At 41.2% G+C, this 23,692-nt stretch overlaps 1 protein-coding gene and 2 pseudogenes across 1 annotated transcript in view; 1 reads left to right on the forward strand and 2 right to left on the reverse strand.

Moving 5' to 3' along the window:
* Positions 1-23,692, reverse strand: part of PLCE1 (phospholipase C epsilon 1) — a 274,157-nt gene that overhangs the window by 205,490 nt on the left and 44,975 nt on the right. The gene's annotated exons all lie outside the window — the stretch shown is intronic.
* Positions 553-14,598, reverse strand: LOC115900411 (annotated as a pseudogene).
* Positions 15,575-15,711, forward strand: LOC115900622 (annotated as a pseudogene).

Here is a 23,692-nt window from a genome sequence, read left to right on the forward strand (position 1 = left end):
TTCTTAACCGACTAATTTTTATTACATTTCATTTTTCTCCCGGTGATGCTAAATTTTCAAGACTAGTCTTTTACTGTAACCAGTGTCTCGTGCCAATGAAAACTAAGTGGGCCCATGCTGGCTTCTGGCCCTCTATTTTGAGTGCACCCAATTCCTAATCCAGGGAAAAGCATTCAGGTTTGTAAGTGCCACTCTCCTTCCTACAGAGGGTGCTTCCAAGGCTATTGGTCCTAATGTGCCACAGTTCAAAATTCAACCTGCTTAAGGGTCTGCAATGGCTCTCTAATGCTTTAGGTTCAAATTTTCACCCTCATTCTCCAAATTGTAACCACAGCTACCAAATGAACCTTACCTCTCACTATGTCTACTGCATCATTTCTTCATTGTCTTACAGTTGCTGCACACATTCTCACCTTGGCACTATCTCACTTGCTTTCCCTGCTTGGAATGCTGCCTGTATTTCCCAGGAAGAACCCAGCCAGATGGTTGTTCGCAGATGACCTGTCTGTGTTTACAGCCCTTCTCCCTTTTGTCCCAACTCCCAGTTCAGCCTCATAAATCCTTGAACTGAAGTGCCCCAAAGCTTGTGTGAATCTCAGAATACAACTGCAGGGTCCAAAATGGAGATGCCTGCAGGACCAAGCAGGTAAATGAGGCTAGAGCTGAGTGGGACACCACCTGGAGGTGGGGCCAGGTGTGTGGTAAAGAGCTGGTGTGTCTCATCTTGCGGGGGTTAGCATGGGTCAGTGTCAGCCCATGGGCCAAGGGAGAATAGTGGCCCAGGGTTGCCTGAGAAGCCAGAACATTTTAATGCAAGATTCCCAATTTTTAAAATACTGCAGCTGTCAAAGAAAAACACACATGGCTTGGATTTGGCCCATGAAGAAGGAATTAGTGTTCCTGCAGTATAAGTAAAACACTGCTATGACTCATAGTCATCAGTGAGTGTGGCATGGGGTAGGGGGAGCATTAACAGTCCACGTGGGCCTAGAGGGGACAGGTCTTAATTCCCCTTTGTAGTTTACACCACAAGCTTCCTTCAAAGTCCAACTTCTTGAAGTACAGTTCCCAGAAAGTAGAGAGAGCTAGGTTACTAGCCACTATTCCTTTCTCCAACTCCTCAAAACAATTCAAGAGAAATTCATCTAACACCATCTCGGTCTTCATTTCAGAGAAATCATTTATTTTCAAGTTCAATATCCATGACTATTTCAAATGTAAATATTTTAATTTGGGGTACAATGAGGGCTGGAAGGGATGGTGCCCGTGGGGGCATCCCTGCTTTATTTTGATGAGAATCATCCTTTTGAAATATAAGTCTTATTGTGTCACTACTTCGGCTTAAAACCCTCTGATGGCTTCCCATTGCTTCTAGAGCCCTTAACAAGAGCCTGTGTTACCCGGCAGTTTTTTTGCCTCTCTCTGTTTTGCCTCTCTCTATTTTTCATAAGCAAAAATATAAGGCTTAAATTAGATAATACTTTAAAAACACTTGTCACAGTGCTCAGCTCACAGCGAGTGCCCAAATACCTGTTAGTGCTTGTCATTCCGACTTCTCCAGACTTTATTGGCATAAGGAACCCTCCAGCTCACCACTCTCCACCCAGACTTCAAACTTGCCATACTCCCTGCTGCCACTGGGCCTTTGCACATACGATTGCTTCTGCCCAGACACTCTTCCAGACCCTCTTCTCTTAGTTACCATTGATTTGACCACTTCTCTGACTGGGTCCAATCAATGGCTTCTTTTGCAGAGTGAAATATGTTTTACTTGGCCCATCAGCTAATAGGAGCTGCTTCTTTTCCCATTTATTGACTGTGCTATGAATATGTAACCATCAGTGGGAAGACTCCCAACTACCCTCATAGGTGTCTATATCAAAGAATGGAAGGATATCATTTCCACAGACATCTCCAAAATCACTGGAGGTCGCTAGGGCAAGGGGGCAACAAGTATGTGGGAAAATGATCAATTCTGTAGTCAAATGGACCTCCATTCAAATCTAAGGTTTCATGTTATATTCTGTGTATACACACATACACACACACACCCCTGGTATAAGTCAGTACACAGGATTCCTGAGTGGGAGATAATACTGGAGTGTTTTCTAGTAGTTAAGAACATGGCTTTGGGAATGAGAGAGGCTTAGGACCAAATACTGGCTTTGCTCCTACAAGCTGGTCAACCCTAGTTAAGGATTTTGGTTCTAGACTTGGTAGTCTATCTGCCCAGATCTTGTGAGTTGCTAGGGTCTCTGAAACTTGTTATACTCTCTCTTACCCTCCATGTTCCCAGATCATCCACAACAACATCTATTTGAAATGGATTTTAGATGAGTCTGCTTATTGATGCCAAAATGTGTCTCTGAGTATAAACGGGCAAAATACCTGCTACTGTCACACAGGATGTTTCTGGTGACTGTAAAATTCAAAGGTAGATCCTTAGTGGTGTTTGAGCATACATTTGTTCAAGGAATCACTTGTGACTTTAACATTATAGAACATTTCTTTTAAAGTTTGTTGCCACAATGAAATATGAAGTTAAAAAGACAAAATACCAAATATATACTTCCAGTTGACAAAACATGTTAGACTTTCCTGATGATAGCATAATATCTGTAATTAGAATTCAGTCTACCAAAACCTAAACACCCTTAAAAATATCTTTTTATTATTTTAACTGTACTAATTTATTCACTATTTCTTGGTTTGAAGACTCAATTCCAGTAGAAGTTTAAATTATGACTCAGACTATGGTGAGATCTTCTCTTTTTTGTCCTCTTAAATATTTGCTACTGACCCACGTGTTATTATAAACAGATTATAAGCATTTCATTATGTACTATAAATGTTCCCAAGAGCAAGAATTTTCATAGCTCATTAAAATGAGGCTTATTCTTTAAAAACAATAAACAATTTAGAAACACTCAAAAGTATAAGTGTCATGTACTGAAAAAAAAATCTCTTTTAATTTTATTGTAATGAGTAAGTCATCTTCATTACAATATACAAATTTTAACTGGAACACTAAATTTTGTCCCAGTCATAGATTTTTAGATAAGGCTCTCAATACCAGGAGTAAATGCTTAGCACCTTTCTACTTTGGAGGGAACAAAATAGAGATGACATCAGCAGAGAATTAAGTAAAAACAATAGAATTTTCATAATATAGGTCAGGGCTTGTTTTCCCTGGTTAAATACCTGTTTACATTTCTCCAGGTACTTAAATGGTTGTAGAAACCTCAGATGTCACTGAAGATGGTATAGGAACTTCCCTCTGGGGCCCTATATCCTGTGCTTATTTCAATTATAACATTTATACTATCTTAACATTCACATGTTTATTGTCCATGTCCTCCATTAGTGGGTAAATCCCTTGAAAGTAAAGACTGTATTTTGTTTGCTGTTATATCCTTGGCACATAGTAGATGTTCAACAAATATTGGTCAAATGATTGAATGAATCAGTGGCCTAATGCATGGGAACTAAGGAAAATCTCACTAAAGGAGTTACACAGGTGTGGCCTCCAGCCACTAGATACCACCTCTCAGGTGTCCCAGGAGTTGCTAGTGCTCTAGGCCCACAGCCAGGGAAACCTGGAGGGTACTTGTCTTTTCTTGTACATCTACAACTGAGCTAACAGCAGAGTCTTTGAATTAAGAACAGTGAAAGGCTGGCATTTCAAGGTGGTGGTGGCAATCCTCATTACTACCATCATCATCACCATCATCAGCCCCAGCATGACCATCATCATTGTAAGACTGGCTGAACATACATTAGGTACCAGATACTATGCCAAGCTGTTTTTTTATTTTTAATTTTTAAACTTTTTGTAGAGAGAGAGTCTCACTCCATCACCCAGGCCGGACAGAGTGCAGTGGCAGGATCATAGTGTACTGCAGCTTCAAATTCCTGGGCTAGAGTGATTCTACAGCCTCAGCCTTCTGGATAGCTGGGACCACAAGCACACACCACCACATCTGGCTTTTTTTTTTTTTTTTGTAGAGACAGCATCTCTCCATGTTACCTAGACTGGTCTGGCACTCCTGGCCTAAAGTGATCTTCTTGCCTTTGCCTCCCAGAGTACAGGGATTATAGGCCTGAGCCACTTGGCCTAAGTTCTTTATATACATTGTCACACTTATTCCTCAAAACAACTCTCTGAAGTTGTTGCTTTTATTCCCATTTTGCAGATGCAGAAACTGAAGCCTAGAAGTACAATCACCTGAATAGGATGACCCAGTGTTGAAGTCAAGACTCAAATCCAAAACACAATGATGCCCAAATTCAAAGGCCTCTCTTGGAGGTAACCACTTCTGCAGAGTCTGCATCTATTCTTTGGCATTTTTGAGAACTATTGTTTTACTTAAATATTCAGTAAGTTTTGGAGGGAAGCTTTGGAATCTAATGGTTGTTTTTCTGGATACAGCGTTTCAAATAACTGTTTTGCAAACAAATTTCTGCAATATGGTCCATTCTGAGTCTCTGTAATCAGGACTTGACATTTTTATAACCAGCTCAAATATGTAAACCCCAAGTGTCTGTCTGGTGTTGCTATCCTCACCAGTCATCTTTCTGACTTCATTGATTAGGATTTAACCAACTTTCAATTACCCGATCTTCTTTCTTTCCTTCCCCTCCCTCCCTCCCTCCCTCCTTCCCCCACTCCCTTTCTTCCTTCCTCCCTTTCTTCCTTCCTCCCTTCCTTCCTTCTTCCCTTCCTTCCCTCCTTCCTTCCCTCCCTCCTATCTTCTTTCCTTCCTTCTTTCTTTCCTCCCTCCCTCCTTTTCTCCCTTCCTTTCTCCTTCCCTTTGCCTTCCCTTCACCTTCCCTTCTCCTTCTCCCCCCTCTCCTTCTCCCTGTCTCTCTCTTTTTGGTGAAAAAACTTTATGGAGAATTAGGCCATAATTTGTTTCTTTCAAAAACTAGCTTCTTGGAGCAAAATTAGGGCACATAAGATAATTAAATGGAATCACTCTCCCAGCTCAAAATGGGTATATTCACACCTAGGAATGGAGTGCTATGTTCAGGTCACACCTGGTGACGGAGTCAAATTCCTTGGTCACAACTGGTATGGAGTCATATTCTTAGGTTACACCCAGGTGTAGTGTCACACTCCTGGATGATACTTGATCACCTGTGGTCCTAAAACAGGTTTTTGTCCTGTGCCTACCAAGCTTCCTGGCCCTATGACCTATTCATACCACCTTTAACTTAGCAGTCTAGCACTTTGTGAATTCTCTTTAAATGGTAAGGGCTACTTCAGTAGACCTGAAACCTAATACTACATGTTCTCTGGAATGAGAAATATTATCTTAGAAGTTGAAGACTTCCAGATATGATCTTCTCCATTCTTCCCACAGGTGCCATAGCACTAGGCCACAGTGGGCAGCTAATGAATACTTTTTAGTTGATTAACTGGTACAGAAACACACCCAATATTACATTAAAGCATACTTTTAAATACCAAGAAAATAATTTCAAGGTCACAATACTAACAAGTCAGGGTATTTCTGTAAATAAACAAATCTTGGAATTAGAGCTATGTGCATGCCTTCCTTGCCTGGTAGGCATGTAAAGGGTAATTGTTTTGATTATGAGGAAGTCAACTAAGCCAACCTTTATAAACTAAATTATTTATGAGGTATAGTCATGTAGTTCAAATGTGTGTGTGTATGTATTCCTACAACTTCTTGTTTTTTATTCAAAGCTATTAACTTCAGAGAAAGATACAAATAGAGTACACAAACTTATTGTAGTGAAAGAAAATAAGTTGAAAACTTGATGGAGTCTCACTGTGTTGCCCAGGCTGGAGTACAGTGGCGTGTTCTTGGCTCACTGCAAACTCCTTCTCCCGGGTTCAAGCGATTCTTGTGCCACAGCCTCCTAAGTAGCTGGGACTACAGGTGTATGCCACCACCTGGCTAATTTTATTTTTTTTTCAGTAGAGATGGGGTCTCATCATGTTGGCCAGGCTGGTCTCAAACTTCTGACCTCAAGTGATCTGCTCACCTCAATCTCTCAAAGTGCTGGTAGACTTTTCTATCTAAAATAAAATATTTCCTATTTTCAAATAAAAATATTGTATTTGTAAGATATTTTTGTTTTCATATCAATATTCTATTTATAGCCTACATATGATAAATAACTTTAATATAGTTAAATATAGTCTACAGACATACATACCATACACTCAGACTGGTTAAAAATGAACAGTTGAAAACTTCTGAGATGGGGCAGAGCAAGATGGCTGAATAGGAACAGCTCCAGTCTCCAGCTCCCAGCGCCAGCGACACAGAAGACAGGTGATTTCTGCATTTTCAACTGAGGTTCTGGGTTTATCTCACTAGGGAGTGCTGGACAATTGGTGCTGGTCAGCTGTTGCAGCCCGACCAGCGAGAGCTGAAGCAGGGCGAGGCATCGCCTCACCTGGGAAATGCAAGGGGAAAGGGAATCCCTTTTCCTAACCAGGGGAACTGAGACACACAATACCTGGAAAATCGGGTAATTCCCACCCCAATACTGCACTTTAAGCAAATGGGCACACCAGGAGATTATATCCCACACCTGGCTGGGAGGGTCCCACGCCCACGGAGCCTTCCTCATTGCTAGCACAGCAGTCTGAGATCTAACTGCAAGGCAGCAGTGAGGCTGGGGGAGGGGCGCCCGCCATTGCTGAGGCTTAAGTAGGTAAACAAAGCCCTGGGAAGATCGAACTGGGTGGAGCTCACAGCAGCTCAAGGAGGCCTGCCAGTCTCTGTAGACTCCACCTCTGGGGACAGGGCACAGCTAAACAACAACAACAAAAAAGCAGCAGAAACCTCTGCAGACGTGAACGACTCTGTCTGACAGCTTTGAAGAGAGCAGTAGATCTCCCAACACGGAGATTGAGATCTGAGAACAGACAGACTGCCTGCTCAAGTGGGTCCCTGACCCCTGAGTAGCCTAACTGGGAGACATCCTCCACTAGGGGCAGACCAACACCCCACACGTCACAGGGTGGAGTACAGCCCTGACAGGAAGCTTCCAAAGGAAGAATCAGACAGGTACACTCACTGTTCAGCAGTATTCTATCTTCTGCAGCCTCTGCTGCTGACACCCAGGCAAACAGGGTCTGGAGTGGACCTCAAGCAATCTCCAACAGACCTACAGCTGAGGGTCCTGACTGTTAGAAGGAAAACTAATAAACAGGAAGGACACCCACACCAAAACCCCATCAGTACATCACCATCATCAACGACCAGAGGCAGATAAAACCACAAAGATGGGGAAAAAGGAGGACAGAAAACTGGAAATTCAAAGAATAAGAGCACATCCCCCCCTCCAAAGGAACGCAGCTCATCACCAGCAACGGATCAAAGCTGGATGGAGAATGACTTTGACGAGATGAGAGAAGAAGGCTTCAGACCATCAAACTTCTCAGAGCTAAAGGAGGAATTATAGTACCCAGCGCAAAGAAACTAAAAATCTTGAAAAAAGAGTGGAAGAATTGATAACCAGAATAATTAATGCAGAGAAGGCCATAAACGAACTGACCGAGATGAAAACCATGACACGAGAAATACGTGACAAATGCACAAGGTTCAGTAACTGACTCAATCAACTAGAAGAAAGAGTATCACCGATTAAGGATCAAATGAATGAAATGAAGCGAGAAGAGAAGTCTAAAGAAAAAAGAAGAAAAATAAATGAACAAAGCCTGCAAGAAGTATGGGATTACGTAAAAAGACCAAATCTACGTCTGATTGGGGTGCCTGAAAGTGAGGGGGAAAATGGAACCAAGTTGGAAAACACTCTGCAGGATATCATCCAGGAGAACTTCCCCAACCTAGTAGGGCAGGCCAACATTCAAATTCAGGAAATACAGAGAACGCCACAAAGATACTCCTCCAGAAGAGCAACTCCAAGACACATAATTGCCAGATTCACCAAAGTTGAAATGAAGGAAAAAATCTTAAGGGCAGCCAGAGAGAAAGGTCGGGTTACTCACAAAGGGAAGCCCATCAGACTAACAGCAGATCTCTCGGCAGAAACTCTCCAAGCCAGAAGAGAGTGGGGGCCAATATTCAACATTCTTAAAGAAAAGAATTTTCAACCCAGAATTTCATATCCAGCCAAACTAAGTTTCATAAGTGAAGAAGAAATAAAATTCTTTACAGATAAGCAAATGCTTAGAGATTTTGTCACCACCAGGCCTGCCTTACAAGAGACCTTGAAGGAAGCACTAAACATGGAAAGGAACAACCAGTACCAGCCATTGCAAAAACATGCCAAAATGTAAAGACCATCGAGACTAGGAAGAAACTGCATCAACTAATGAGCAAAATAACCAGTTAATATCATAATGGCAGGATCAAGTTAACACATAACAATATTAACCTTAAATGTAAATGGACTAAATGCTCCAATTAAAAGACACAGACTGGCAAATTGGATAAAGAGTCAGGACCCATCAGTCTGCTGTATTCAGGAGACCCATCTCACATGCAGAGACATACATAGGCTCAAAATAAAGGGATGGAGGAAGATCTATCAAGCAAATGGAGAACAAAAAAAAAGCAGGGGTTGCAATCCTAGTCTCTGATAAAACAGACTTTAAAGCATCAAAGATCAAAAGAGACAAAGAAGGCCATTACATAATGGTAAAGGGATCAATTCAACAGGAAGAGCTAACTATCCTAAATATATATGCACCCAATACAGGAGCACCCAGATTCATAAAGCAAGTCCTTAGAGACTTACAAAGAGACTTAGTCTCTCATACAATAATAATGGGAGACTTCAACACTCCACTGTCAACATTAGACAGATCAACGAGACAGAAAGTTAACAAGGATATCCAGGAATTGAACTCATCTCTGCAGCAAGCAGACCTAATAGACATCTACAGAACTCTCCACCCCAAATCAACAGAATATACATTCTTCTCAGCACCACATCACACTTATTCCAAAATTGACCACATAATTGGAAGTAAAGCACTCCTCAACAAATGTGCAAGAACAGAAATTATAACAAACTGTCTCTCAGACCACAGTGCAATCAAACTAGAACTCAGGACTAAGAAACTCAATCAAAACCGCTCAACTACATGGAAACTGAATAACCTGCTCCTGAATGACTACTGGGTACATAACGAAATGAAGGCAGAAATAAAGATGTTCTTTGAAACCAATGAGAACAAAGATACAACATACCAGAATCTCTGGGACACATTTAAAGCAGTGTGTAGAGGGAAATTTATAGCACTAAATGCCCACAAGAGAAAGCAGGAAAGATCTAAAATTGACACTCTAACATCACAATTAAAAGAACTAGAGAAGCAAGAGCAAACACATTCAAAAGATAGCAGAAGGCAAGAAATAACTAAGATCAGAGCAGAACTAAAGGAGATAGAGACACAAAAAATCAATGAATCCAGGAGTTGGCTTTTTGAAAAGATCAACAAAATTGATCGACCGCTAGCAAGACTAAAAATGAAGAAAAGAGAGAAGAATCAAATAGACGCAATACAAAATGATAAAGGGGATATCACCACCGACCCCACAGAAATACAAACTACCATCAGAGAATACTATAAACACCTCTACGCAAATAAGCTAGAAAATCTAGAAGAAATGGATAATTTCCTGGACTCTTACACTCTCCCAAGACTAAACCAGGAAGAAGCTGAATCCCTGAATAGACCAATAGCAGGCTCTGAAATTGAGGCAATAATTAATAGCCTACCAACCAAAAAAAGTCCAGGACCAGATGGATTCACAGCTGAATTCTACCAGAGGTACAAGGAGGAGCTGGTACCATTTCTTCTGAAAGTATTCCAATCAATAGAAAAAGAGGGAATCCTCCCTAACTCATTTTATGAGGCCAACATCATCTTGATACCAAAGCCTGGCAGAGACACAACAAAAAAAGAGAATTTTAGACCAATATTCTTGATGAACATCGATGCAAAAATCCTTAATGAAATACTGGCAAACCGAAGCCAGCAGCACATCAAAAAGCTTATATACCATGATCAAGTGGGCTTCATCCCTGGGATGCAAGGCTGGTTCAACATACACAAATCAATAAACGTAATCCAGCATATAAACAGAGCCAAAGACAAAAACTACATGATTATCTCAATCGATGTAGAAAAGGCCTTCGACAAAATTCAACATCCCTTCATGCTAAAAATGCTCAATAAATTCGGTATTGATGGAACGTATCTCAAAATAATAAGAGCTATTTATGACAAACCCACAGCCAATATCATACTGAATGGGCAAAAACTAGAAAAATTCCCTTTGAAAACTGGCACAAGACAGGGATGCCTTCTCTCACCACTCCTATTCAACATAGTGTTGGAAGTTCTGGCTAGGGCAATCAGGCAAGAGAAAGAAATAAAGCGTATTCAGTTAGGAAAAGAAGAAGTCAAAGTGTCCCTGTTTGTAGATGACATGATTGTATATTTAGAAAACCCCATTGTCTCAGCCCAAATTCTCCTTAAGCTGATAAGCAACTTCAGCAAAGTCTCAGGATACAAAATTAATGTGCAAAAATCACAAGCATTCTTATACACCAGTAACAGACAAACAGAGAGCCAAATCAGGAATGAACTTCCATTCACAATTGCTTCAAAGAGAATCAAATACCTAGGAATCCAACTTACAAGGGATGTAAAGGACCTCTTCAAGGAGAACTACAAACCACTGCTCAGTGAAATCAAAGAGGACACAAACAAATGGAAGAACATACCATGCTCATGGATAGGAAGAGTCAATATCGTGAAAATGGCCATACTGCCCAAGGTAATTTATAGATTCAATGCCATCTCCATTAAGCTACCAATGACTTTCTTCACAGAATTGGAAAAAACTGCTTTAAAGTTCATATGGAACTAAAAAAGAGCCCACATTTCCAAGACAATCCTAAGTCAAAAGAGCAAAGCTGGAGGCATCATGATACCTGACTTCAAACTATACTATAAGGCTACAGTAACCAAAACAGCATGGTACTGGTACCAAAACAGAGATATAGACCAATGGAACAGAACAGAGTCCTCAGAAATAATACCACACATCTACAGCCATCTGATCTTTGACAAACCTGAGAAAAACAAGAAATGGGGAAAGGATTCCCTATTTAATAAATGGTGCTGGGAAAATTGGCTAGCCATAAGTAGAAAGCTGAAACTGGATCCTTTCCTTACTCCTTATAAGAAAATTAATTCAAGATGGATTAGAGACTTAAATGTTAGACCTAATACCATAAAAACCCTAGAAGAAAACCTAGGGAATACCATTCAGGACATAGGCATGGGCAATGACTTCATGTCTAAAACACCAAAAGCAACAGCAACAAAAGCCAAAATTGACAAATGGGATCTAATTAAACTAAAGAGCTTCTGCACAGCAAAAGAAACTACCATCAGAGTGAACAGGCAACCTACAGAGTGGGAGAAAATTTTTGCAATCTACTCATCTGACAAAGGGCTAATATCTAGAACCTACAAAGAACTCAAACAAATTTACAAGAAAAAAACAAACAACCCCATCAAAAAGTGGGCAAAGGATATGAACAGACATTTCCAACAGACACATGAAAAAATGCTCATCTTCACTGGCCATCAGAGAAATGCAAATCAAAACCACAATGAGATACCATCTCACACAAGTTAGAATGGTAATCATTAAAAAGTCAGGAAACAACAGGTGTTGGAGAGGATGTGGAGAAATAGGAACACTTTTACACTGTTGGTGGGATTGTAAACTAGTTCAACCATTATGGAAAACAGTATGGCGATTCCTCAAGGATCTAGAACTAGAAGTACCATATGACCCAGCCATCCCAGTTACTGGGTATCTACCCAAAGGATTACAAATCATGCTGCTATAAAGACACATGCACATGTATGTTTATTGCGGCACTATTCACAATAGCAAAGACTTGGAATCAACCCAAATGTCCATCAGTGACAGACTGGATTAAGAAAATGTGGCACATATACACCATGGAATACTATGCAGCCATAAAAAAGGATGAGTTTGCGTCCTTTGTAGGGACATGGATGAAGCTGGAAACCATCATTCTCAGCAAACTATCGCAAGGACAAAAAACCAAACATCGCATGTTCTCACTCATAGGTGGAAATTGAACAATGAGAACACTTGGACACAGGGTGGGGAACATCACACACCGGGGCCTGTTGTAGGGCAGGGGCAGTGAGGAGGGATAGCATTAGGAGATATACCTAATGTAAATGACGAGTTAATGGGTGCAGCAAACCAACAAGACACATGTACACATATGCAACAAACCTGCACGTTGTGCACATGTACCCTAGAACTTACAGTATAATAAAAAATAAATAAATAAAAAACTGACTAATAGCCTAGAGAAATAGAAAATAGACTAATAGTCTAGAGAAATATAAATAGAAAATACAAATAGAGAAATAGAAAATATAAAATCTAGGTTGGAGGACCCAGCAAGAAGCCAGAGCTGGAAAGGCCTGCTCAGCCAACTTGACCTCTTCCTGGGACCCTTTGGCCTCTGGCTTCTTCTCCTTCGTTTTCTCCTCTGCTGTGACTTCTTCTCTTCTGGGTCTTTCTCTCTTTCATCCTGTTTAGATCTTCTTGGCTTTTTTGAAGTTGGAAGAATTCTTGCAGCCACCCTCTCCCTCTTCATCAGAGTCGGAGAATTCGTCCTCACAGACAATTTGTGTTTCGTTTGTTTTTTGAGATGGAGTCTCGCTCTGTCACGAAGGCTGGAGTGTAGTGGCACAATCTCGGCTCACTGCAACTTCCGCCTCCCAGGTTCAAGTGATTGTCCTGCCTTAGCCTCCTGAGTAGCTGGGATTACAGGCCCCCACCACCACACCCAGCTAACTTTTGTATTTTTAGTAGAGACGTGGTTTCACCATGTTGGCCAGGTTGGCCTTGAACTCCTGACCTCAAGTGATCCACTTGCCTCAGTCTCCCAAAGTGCTGGGATTACAAGTGTGAGCCATCGTGCCTGGCCTCACAGGCAATTTTTCTTTTTTCTTTTTTTTTGAGATGGAGTCCCGCTCTGTCACCCAGGCCGGGGTGCAGTGGCGTGATCTCGGCTCACTGCAAACTCCGCCTCCCAAGTTCACGTCATTCTCCTGCCTCAGCCTCCCAAGTAGCTGGGACTACAGGCGCCCACCACCATGCCTGGCTAAATTTTTGTACTTTTAGTAGAGACAGGGTTTCACCATGGTCCCGGTCTCCTGACCTCATGATCCACCACCTCAGCCTCCCAAAGTGCTGGGATTACAGGCATGAGCCACCGCGCCTGGCCTCACAGGCAATTTGTTTGTCAGAGGAACAGATGGAGATGCACTTGTCAGAGTATTCGTCCTTGTTGTCACTCTCCTCTGGGTTACATCCTCAGCAAGAGCCCACATTTGGGCCCTAGGTGTGTGGGGCAGCATTCTCAGGTTCCCAGACAGTTGCTGTTTGATCTTCTCCAGGGATCATTACTGATCTGGTTAGTCATATTGGAAAGACTGATATGAAGCTTGAAACCTGGTCCAACGTATTTGAAGTAGTCATTATATGGGAGCTCATTATGGATCTCTGTGCCCAGGGCCACAGTTGTTTCCTATGTCCAGCACCAGTGACATCACGAATCATGTAACACCTCCTCCTAGCATCAGCATCAGCAAGATGAAGCTCGTAACAAATTCCACACACTTGACATACCCTTTGATGTTCAGATTGAAGCAACCTAACTGATCCCCAGATGGAGTCTGAGTCACGCTGTATGACCACAGCACTAGGCTGGAATATCTCCTTTACTTCGGACATATCTGGCTTGAAATGGCTTCACAGGATTCATTATCAATCCCATCTCAGAGTGGGCAGTTAATAGCATAATACTTGCCTTTTTCAGCCCTAATATCCCATAGGTCCCCAGTTCTTGGAAGTACTCTCCTCATTTATGACACAGTACTCTCCTCATTTATGTCCTGGCTCAGGACACAGTCATGACCCAGTCTGTGGCATAGAAGGCCTCTTCCATGCCATCACCATGGCACGGAAGGTCAATATGCACAATATGCACCGTGGAATATCAAGGTTAATATGCAGTACCCCCTGGTGATTCTCTAGCAGGTCCAGTAGGGTCAAGACTGTATCACTGACATAACAGAAGCCAGATGCCTCAGACTTCTTTGCCTGGTGCAGTCTGGTTCATGGTGATGTCTGTCTGCTGCTAACTAAGTTTCACAGAACTTGCCACAGAGCCGCCCACAGACAACTGACAAAACTCAAAGAGGCCATCAAATACTGGACAGTCCTCACCAATGTTGAATCTCTGTGCCTGCTGGCTGTACTCAGACATGTTATCTGGATGAATGGAGTACAAGGATTTAATGCAGTCATCACTGTGGCACTTGGTCTTCTCCTCAGCATCAGCTTCGTGAGGGCAATAGATCTTCATTTTTCATTGGAGAGTGTAGTTGAACAGTAAATTATGAATCATGCGGAATTGGTAAAGCTTCATTGGGTGGTCTTGTCCAACATCCTCATCATGGTAGTAACAGACTTTCCTCCTGGCACCCTGTGTCCGCACTATCTTGCTGGCCTCCATCTGTCAGAAGGATGGCAGATGTCTTGCTGGCCTCAGCAGGTCCATCTGCCCTCCCCTCTATCACACAATTTAAATAAGAATAACCATGTTTTGTCCTGGTTATATGTAATACTTAATCCTTTAACTTATGTGCTTTACTCAGCAACAATTTGAGAAGGAAAAATTGAGTTTAACACACTCTATTTATTATGTTGGCTGGTACAATATGCATATTTGAAAACACTTAGCTGCCTTATATGAAAAATCCTCTTGTCATCACTGTATTTTTCTAATTTTGCCATTTTTAGTACTTCACATTACCAACAGTTATCTCGATTTTCTCTCTCCCTTTTAACTTTATCTTGTTTTTACAATTTTCAGTAGGTAAAACATTAAAAGAAAAGAAAAAGCAGGTGATAACTTTGAAAATTTCTTCCTAATTATTGAAGTCAATAATTCTTTGACTGCCACTGCTGTAAGGTGTTAGTCCTGAGATTCTAACAAGATTAATGGAGAGAGGGAAAGGGGCACAGGGACAGGAAGTGGAAGGATTTTTTTTTTTTTTTTTTTTTTGAGATGGAGTCTTGCTCTGTCGCCCAGGCTGGAGTGCAGTGGCGTGATCTTGGCTCACTGCAAGCTCTGCCTCCTGGGTTTATGCCATTCTCCTGCCTCAGCCTCCTGAGTAACTGGGACTACAGGTGCCCACCACCACGCCTGGCTAATTTTTTTGTATTTTTAGTAGAGAGAGGGTTTCACCATGTTAGCCAGGATGGTCTTGATCTCCTGACCTCGTGATCCACCTGCCTAGGCCTCCCAAAGTGCTGGGATTACAGGCGTGAGCCACCACACCCGGCCGGGAGGATCTTAATGTATCAAACTAGTGGAAGTCCCTGACTGAAAGGTAAAGGTGCTCTATTTTTCCACTTTGAGACAGCACACCATTATGATAAGGGCATACCCTTGTGGATCAATGCTTTGTTATAAGAAAGTGTCTCTTATACTTACCTGGCAGGGGAGATACCATGATCACGAAGGTGGTTTTCCCAGGGCGAGGCTTATCCATTGCACTCCGGATGTGCTGACCCCTGCGATTTCCCCAAATGTGGGAAACTCGACTGCATAATTTGTGGTACCTGTCTGTCTTTTTCCTGATCCCTTTCCCTCATTCCTGAACTGCAGGAGACTGAGCCCCTTTGGGCTTTGGTGACCCCATCACTGGGGTGTGTTTATTTGATGGCTGATTTTGCTGTACTGGGTACTTCCTTTCCCATTTTTTAATCATTTTTTAACACATGCTGACTCTTCCCTTCTCCTTTCCCTGGGAAAATACAATGAATAAATAAAGACTTATTGGTACTCAAAAAAAAAAAAAAAAAAAAAAAGTGTCTCTCGTTATCTGGCAACCTTTCAGCTTTATAGGCAGATGACCTTTGGTGGCACTGAAGGCAGAAAAGCAGGCATGTTTGTGTTCCGATTGTTGACCTTCTGTGTCAATCCACAAAGCCTCATGGCTGTAGAATTCTGGACAATCTAGCCTTGAGTTACCAATTCTTGACTTGTGAATAACGATCAACTTGTTGGACATTTTCTTCTAGTCTCTCCTAGTACAGGTGACTGCGACCCCCATCTCATAATCATAACCACTTCCAGAAGAGGAGCACTTTGGTTCTTTCTTACATCCTAATAGACTAGGGAGGGGGATGAAAGACCTACATAACATTCCCTTTTCCCCAATTATTTCTTCTTATGATAAAATACATACAACGTAAACTTTACTATCTCAACATTTTTAAGGGTACAATTCAGTGGTATTAAGTAAATTCATATTGCTGTGCAACTATCACCACCAGTAAGCTCCAGAACTCTTCATCTGGCAAAAGAGAAACTCTATAGCCCGTAAACACTAACTTCCCATTCCCATTCCCCTTCCTCATCCCCTGGTAACCACCTTTCTACTTAAGGTCTCTATGATTTTGACTACCCTAAGTACTTCATAAAAGTGAAATCAAACAGCATTTGTCTTTCCCTGTTCCTTTTTCTCTACCTTTACAAATTCCGTATAATCCACTTCAAACATGGTTTCTCTTATGGAAGAGGTTATTCTTTTGAACTTATTCCCTTTTCTTTATCTCTGAGGAAAAAATTTAAATCTTGTGCTACCTCCTTCTACCCTTCATACCATTTATAAACAACTTGTTAAAAAAATTAGGGAAAAAGTTACTGGGGTAATTCTATGACTCTTTCTTATAGGTACAAGTTTTGAAGTGTAATTAGCCATAATAAAAGCTACAGCTGTCAACGTCTAAAATCTCAGAAATGGGTAAAAGTCCTTTTTGAAATCTCCATAAAAGTTTTAACTCTTTACTCATCTTTAATAAAATTATTGCTCTTCAACAAGGAAAGTCTTCTAACTCACTTATATTGTTTTTTCTTTGAGGCTAATGCTCAGTATTCCAATAATACTGCTTTCCTCTTTATTTCATGGGAAATGTGCAGATTAAAACTGTGTTATGGGTTACAGAGGTTTTTAAGGTCTAGAGTCTGGAAACCAAATCACAACATTTAATACTGCTTATCCAGGAAAGTGTTCTAAGCTCTATATCGCTCCTGGGAAATGAACCTGTAGAATATAATCCATTTATAAACTGAAGACTAAGAGTGTATTATATAGTCCCCAACAGATAAATGTTGTTGGCCAAATCTATGCCACAGGACACATACTGAAGAAGAAAAAAAGCTGACAACCACATCACAGCAGCTGCATGTCCTCCTGATCCCCTGGCAGAGTACATGCCCATCAGAGCTCAAGACCCCACTAACCAATATGCTGATCCTACAGATTCTGTAAACACTCTTTGACTTTGAAGACCTACCTCTCTTTTTTTTTTTTACTTATGTTTTTAAGTTGACAAATACAAATTATATATATTTATCATGTATAACATGATGTTTTATAATATGTACACATTGTGGAATGGTTCAATTGAGCTAACATATGCTTTACTTCACATGCTTATCATTTTTGGTGGTGAGAAACACATCTAGTTTTCTAATGCGTATTCTTCCACTGCATGTTAAAGGAATATGTTTAACTGAGGCATGGAAAGACTTTGAAAACCAAATGGGAGAGGATGCTGAAATTGAAAAAGGTTTACAAGAGAGTAAATCAGAACTACAGAAATAAGCTTGGAGCAGAAGACAACCAGCTAATTGTATTATTCAGCAGGAGTTTCTAGAGGGTTCTCAGAAATCATCAAAGAGCTGCAAAACAAAAAGATAAAGAAGCTTCCAACTCTTGCATAAAATGCCAATTTAAAGATAACACATTAGCTGACAGTCTGGTGAGTGTCAGAGCCAGAAATATTGATCTATGAGGCTCTATTTCGAACAGGGAAGTGCAAATACAATTGAAGTCAAATTACGATCAGGGCTGTAGATGCACACACCAGCAGCCTCATTTCTCTCCACAGATCTGTGGAAGACTGGAGGCATGCCTGCCTTGGCTGGGCAGCCTGGAGATCCATTTCTTAACAATTAATGGAGAAGAAAGAATGTGGCTTTTACTGACTTTTATTTGTTTGAGGTTTCACATTTCAAGCCAAGCCATTTCTCATACAGAACATTAAATTGCTATCCAAACTCTTTGTACACTTAGGAGCCACTTCCACATTATTTGGCACTTATTTCTCTGCAGTTTCCTATATTATTATTATACTTGGTGCATGAAAATCTGGCCTCCTCATTAAGAGGATGAACACCTTAAAGGCAAGTAAATTGACTTACACTTCATTAGGTTCCTGCATAACACCTACACACTGCTGACCACAAAATGAGTAAATAAAAACTGTATATATTTGTCATGTAAAACATGATGTTTTGAAATATGTATACCTTGTGGAATGGTTCAGTTGAGCTAACTAACATATGTTTTACATACTTATCACTGTTTGTGGTGAGAAACCCATCTGGTTTTTAATGCATTTTATTCCACTGATTGTTAAAGAAATATGTTTAACTGAGGCACATAAAGACTTTGAGGCCATGTGCAGTGGCGCACACCTATAATCCCAGCATTTTGAGAGGCTGAGATGGGCAGATCACCTGACATCAGAAGTCTGAGACCAGCCTGGTCAACATGGCAAAACCTTGTCTCTACTAAAAATACAAAAATTAGCCAGGCAAGGTGGCGTGTGCCTGTGGTCTCAGCTACTCAGGAGGCCGAGGCACGAGAATCACTTGAACTTAGGAGGCAGAGGCTGCAGTGAGCCAAGATCATGTCACTGCACTCCAGCCTGGGTGAAAGAGTAAGACTGTATCTCAAAAAAAAAAAAGGGAGGGGGGCGCACCCAAGATGGCCAAATAGGAACAGCTCCAGCCTCCAGCTCCCAGCGTGAGCAACACAGAAGATGGGTGATTTCTGCATTTTCAACTGAGGTACCAGGTTCAACTCACTGGGGCATGTCGGACAGTTGGCGCTGGTCCATGGGTACAGCCTGACCAGCGAGAGCTGAAGTAGGGCAAGGCATTGCCTCACCTGGGAAGCGCAAGGGGGAAGGGAATTCCTTTTCTAACCAAAGGGAATTGAGACACACAAAACCTGGAAATTTGGGTAACTCCCACCCTAATACTGCGCTCTACCAAGGGTCTTAGCAAACAGCACACAAGAGGATTATATCCCACACCTGGCCCAGAGGGTCCCATGCCCACGGAGCCTCCCTCATAGCTAGCACAGCAGTCTGAGATCTAACTGCAAGGTGGCAGCAAGGCTAGGGGAGGGGTGCCTGCTATTGCTGAGGCTTAAGTAGGTAAACAAAGCCACCGGGAAGCTCGAATTGGGTGGAGCCCAATGCAACTCAAGGAGGCCAGGCTGTCTCTGTAGACTCTTCCTCTGGAGACAGGGCATAGTTAAACAAAAAGCAGCAGAAACCTCGGCAGAGGTAAATGCCCCTGTCTGACAGCTTTGAAGAGAGCAGTGGATCTCCCACCACGGAGGTTGAGATCTGAGAACAGACAGACTGCCTGCTCAAGTGGGTCCCTGACCCCTGAGTAGCCTAACTGGGAGACATCCCCCACTAGGTGCAGACCGACACCTCACACCTCACAAGGGGGGGTACATCCCTGAGATGAAGCTTCCAGAGCAAGAATCAAACAACAACACTCACTGTTCAGCAATATTCTATCTTCTGCAGCCTCCGCTGCTGATACCCAGGCAAACAGGGTCTGGAGTGGACCTCAAGCAAACTCCAACAGACCTACAGCTGAGGGTCCTGACTGTTAGAAGGAAAACTAACAAACAGAAAGGACACCCACACCAAAATCCCATCAGTACGTCACCATCATCAAAGACCAAAGGCAGATAAAACTACAAAGATGGGGAAAAAGCAGTGCAGAAAAGCTGGAAATTCAAAAAATCAGAGTGCATCTCCCCCTCCAAAGGAACACAGCTCATCACCAGCAATGGAACAAAGCTGGACAGAGACAGCTCATCACCAGCAACAGAACAAAGCTGAACGGAGAATGACTTTGACGAGTTGAGAGAAGAAGGCTTCAGTCAATCAAACTTCTCAGAGCTAAAGGAGGAACTACATAACCAGCGCAAAGAAACTAAAAACCTTGAAAAAAGAATGGATGAATGGATAACTAGAACAATCAATGCAGAGAAGATCTTAAAAGAACTGATAGAGATGAAAACCATAACACTAGAACTACGTGACAAATGCACAAGCTTCAGTAACCAACTCAATCAACTGGAAGAAAGAGTATCAGCAATTGAAGATCAAATGAATGAAATGAAGTGAGAAGTATAGAGAAAAAAGAGCAAAAAGAAATGAACAAAGCCTGCAAGAAATATGGGATTATGTGAAAAGACCAAATCTACGTCTCATTGGTGTGCCTGAAGGTGACAGGGAAAATGGAACCAAGTTGGAAAACACTCTGCAGTATATCATCCAGGAAACTTCCCCAACCTAGTAAGGCAGGCCAACATTCAAATTCAGGAAATACAGAGAATGCCACAAAGATACTCCTCGAGAAGAGCAACTCCAAGACACATAATTGTCAGATTCACCAAAGTTGAAATGAAGGAAAAAATGTTAAGGGCAGCCAGAGAGAAAGGTCGGGTTACACACAAAGGGAAGCCCATCAGACTAACAGCAGATCTCTCGGCAGAAACTCTCCAAGCCAGAAGACAGTGGGGGCCAATATTCAACATTCTTAAAGAAAAGAATTTTCAACCCAGAATTTCATATCCAGCCAAACTAAGTTTCATAAGTGAAGGAGAAATAAAATCCTTTACAGACAAGCAAATGCTTAGAGATTTTGTCACCACCAGGCCTGCCCTACAAGAGATCCTGAAGGAAGCACTAAATGTGGAAAGGAACAACAGGTACCAGCCATTGCAAAAACATGTCAAAATGTAAAGTCCATTGATGCTAGGAAGAAACTGCATCAACTAGCAAGCAAAATAACCAGCTAATATCATAATGACAGCATCAAGTTCACACATAACAATATTAACCTTAAATGTAAATGGACTAAATGGTCCAATTAAAAGACACAGACTGGCAAATTGGATAAAGAGTCAAGACCCATCAGTTTGCTGTATTCAGGAGACCCATCTCACATGCAGAGACACACAGAGGCTCAAAATAAAGGGATGGAGGAAGATCTATCAAGCAAATGGAAAACAAAAAAAAAGCAGGTGTTGCAATCCTAGTCTCTGATAAAACAGACTTTAAAGCATCAAAGATCAAAGGAGACAAAGAAGGCCACTACATAATGGTAAAGGGATCAATTCAACAGGAAGAGCTAACTATCCTAAATATATATGCACCCAATACAGGAGCACCCAGATTCATAAAACAAGTCCTTAGAGACTTACAAAGAGACTTAGTCTCTCATACAATAATAATGGGAGACTTTAACACCCCTCTGTCAACATTAGACAGATCAATGAGACAGAAAGTTAACAAGGATATCCAGGAATTTAACTCAACTCTGCAGCAAGCAGACCTAATAGACATCTACAGAACTCTCCACCCCAAATCAACAGAATATACATTCTTCTCAGCACCACATCACACTTATTCCAAAATTGACCACATAGTGGGAAGTAAAGCATTCCTCAGTAAATGTAAAAGAACAGAAATTATAACAAACTGTCTCTCAGACCACAGTGCAATCAAACTAGAACTCAGGACTAAGAAACTCAATCAAAACTGCTCAACTACATGGAAACTGAACAACCTGCTCCTGAATGACTACTGGGTACATAACAAAATGAAGGCAGAAATAAAGATGTTCTTTGAAACCAATGAGAACAAAGATACAACATACCAGAATCTCTGGGACACATTTAAAGCAGTGTGTAGAGGGAAATTTATAGCACTAAATGCCCACAAGAGAAAGCAGGAAAGATCTAAAATTGACACTCTAACATCACAATTAAAAGAACTAGAGAAGCAAGAGCAAACACATTCAAAAGCTAGCAGAAGGCAAGAAATAACTAAGATCGGAGCAGAACTGAAGGAGATAGAGAAACAAAAAACTCTCCAAAAAATCAATGAATCCAGGAGCTGGTTTATTGAAAAGATCAACAACATTGATAGACCACTAGCAAGACTAATAAAGAAGAAAAGAGAGAAGAATCAAATAGATGCAATAAAAAATGATAAAGGGGATATCACCACTGACCCCACAGAAATACAGACTACCATCAGAGAATACTATAAACACCTCTACACAAATAAACTAGAAAATTTAGAAGAAATGGATAATTTCCTGGACACTTACACTCTCCCAAGACTAAACCAGGAAGAAGTTGAATCCCTGAATAGACCAATAGCAGGCTCTGAAATTGAGGCAATAATTAATAGCCTATAAACCAAAAAAAGTCCAGAACCAGATGGATTCACAGCCAAATTCTACTAGAGGTACAAGGAGGAGTTGGTACCATTCCTTCTGAAACTATTCCAATCAATAGAAAAAGAAGGAATTCTCCCTAACTCATTTTACGAGGCCAACATCATCCTGATACCAAAGCCTGACAGAGATACAACAAAAAGAGAGAATTTTAGACCAATATCCCTGATGAACATCGATACAAAAATCCTCAATAAAATACTGGCAAACCGAATCCAGCAGCACATCAAAAAGCTTATCCACCATGATCCAGTGGGCTTCATCCCTGGGATGCAAGGCTGGTTCAACATACGCAAATCAATAAACATAATCCAGCATATAAACAGAACCAAAGACAAGAACCACATGATTATCTCAATAGATGCAGAAAAGGCTTTTGACAAAATTCAACAGCCCTTCATGCTAAAAATGCTCCATAAATTCGGTATTGATGGAATGTATCTGAAAATAATAAGAGCTATTTATGACAAACCCACAGCCAATATCATACTGAATGGGCAAAAACTGAAAGCATTCCCTTTGAAAACTGGCATAAGACAGGGATGCCTTCTCTCACCACTCCTATTCAACATAGTGTTAGAAGTTCTGGCTAGGGCCATCAGGCAAGAGAAAGAAATAAAGGGTATTCAGTTAGGAAAAGAAGAAGTCAAATTGTCCTTGTTTGCAGATGACATGATTGTATATTTAGAAAACCCCATTGTCTCAGCCCAAATTCTCCTTAAGCTGATAAGCAACTTCAGCAAAGTCTCAGGATACAAAATCAAAGTGCAAAAATCACAAGCATTCTTATACACCAGTAACACACACAAACAGAGAGCCAAATCTCGAATGAACTCCCATTCCCAATAGCTTCAAAGAGAATCAAATACCTAGGAATCCAACTTACAAGGGATGTAAAGGACCTCTTCAAGGAGAACTACAAACCACTGCTCAGTGAAATAAAAGAGGACACAAACAAATGGAAGGACACACCATGCTCATGGATAGGAAGAGTCAATATTATGAAAATGGCCATACTGCCCAAGATAATTTATAGATTCAATGCCATCCCCATTAAGCTACCAATGACTTTCTTCAGAGAATTGGAAAAAAACTGCTTTAAAGTTCACACGGAACTAAAAAGACCACGCATTGCCAAGACAATCCTAAGCCAAAAGAACAAAGAAGGAGGCATCATGCTACCTGACTTCAAATT

This window comes from Rhinopithecus roxellana, chromosome 11, assembly GCF_007565055.1.
Source record: "Rhinopithecus roxellana isolate Shanxi Qingling chromosome 11, ASM756505v1, whole genome shotgun sequence".
NCBI classification, from domain to species: domain Eukaryota; kingdom Metazoa; phylum Chordata; class Mammalia; order Primates; family Cercopithecidae; genus Rhinopithecus; species Rhinopithecus roxellana.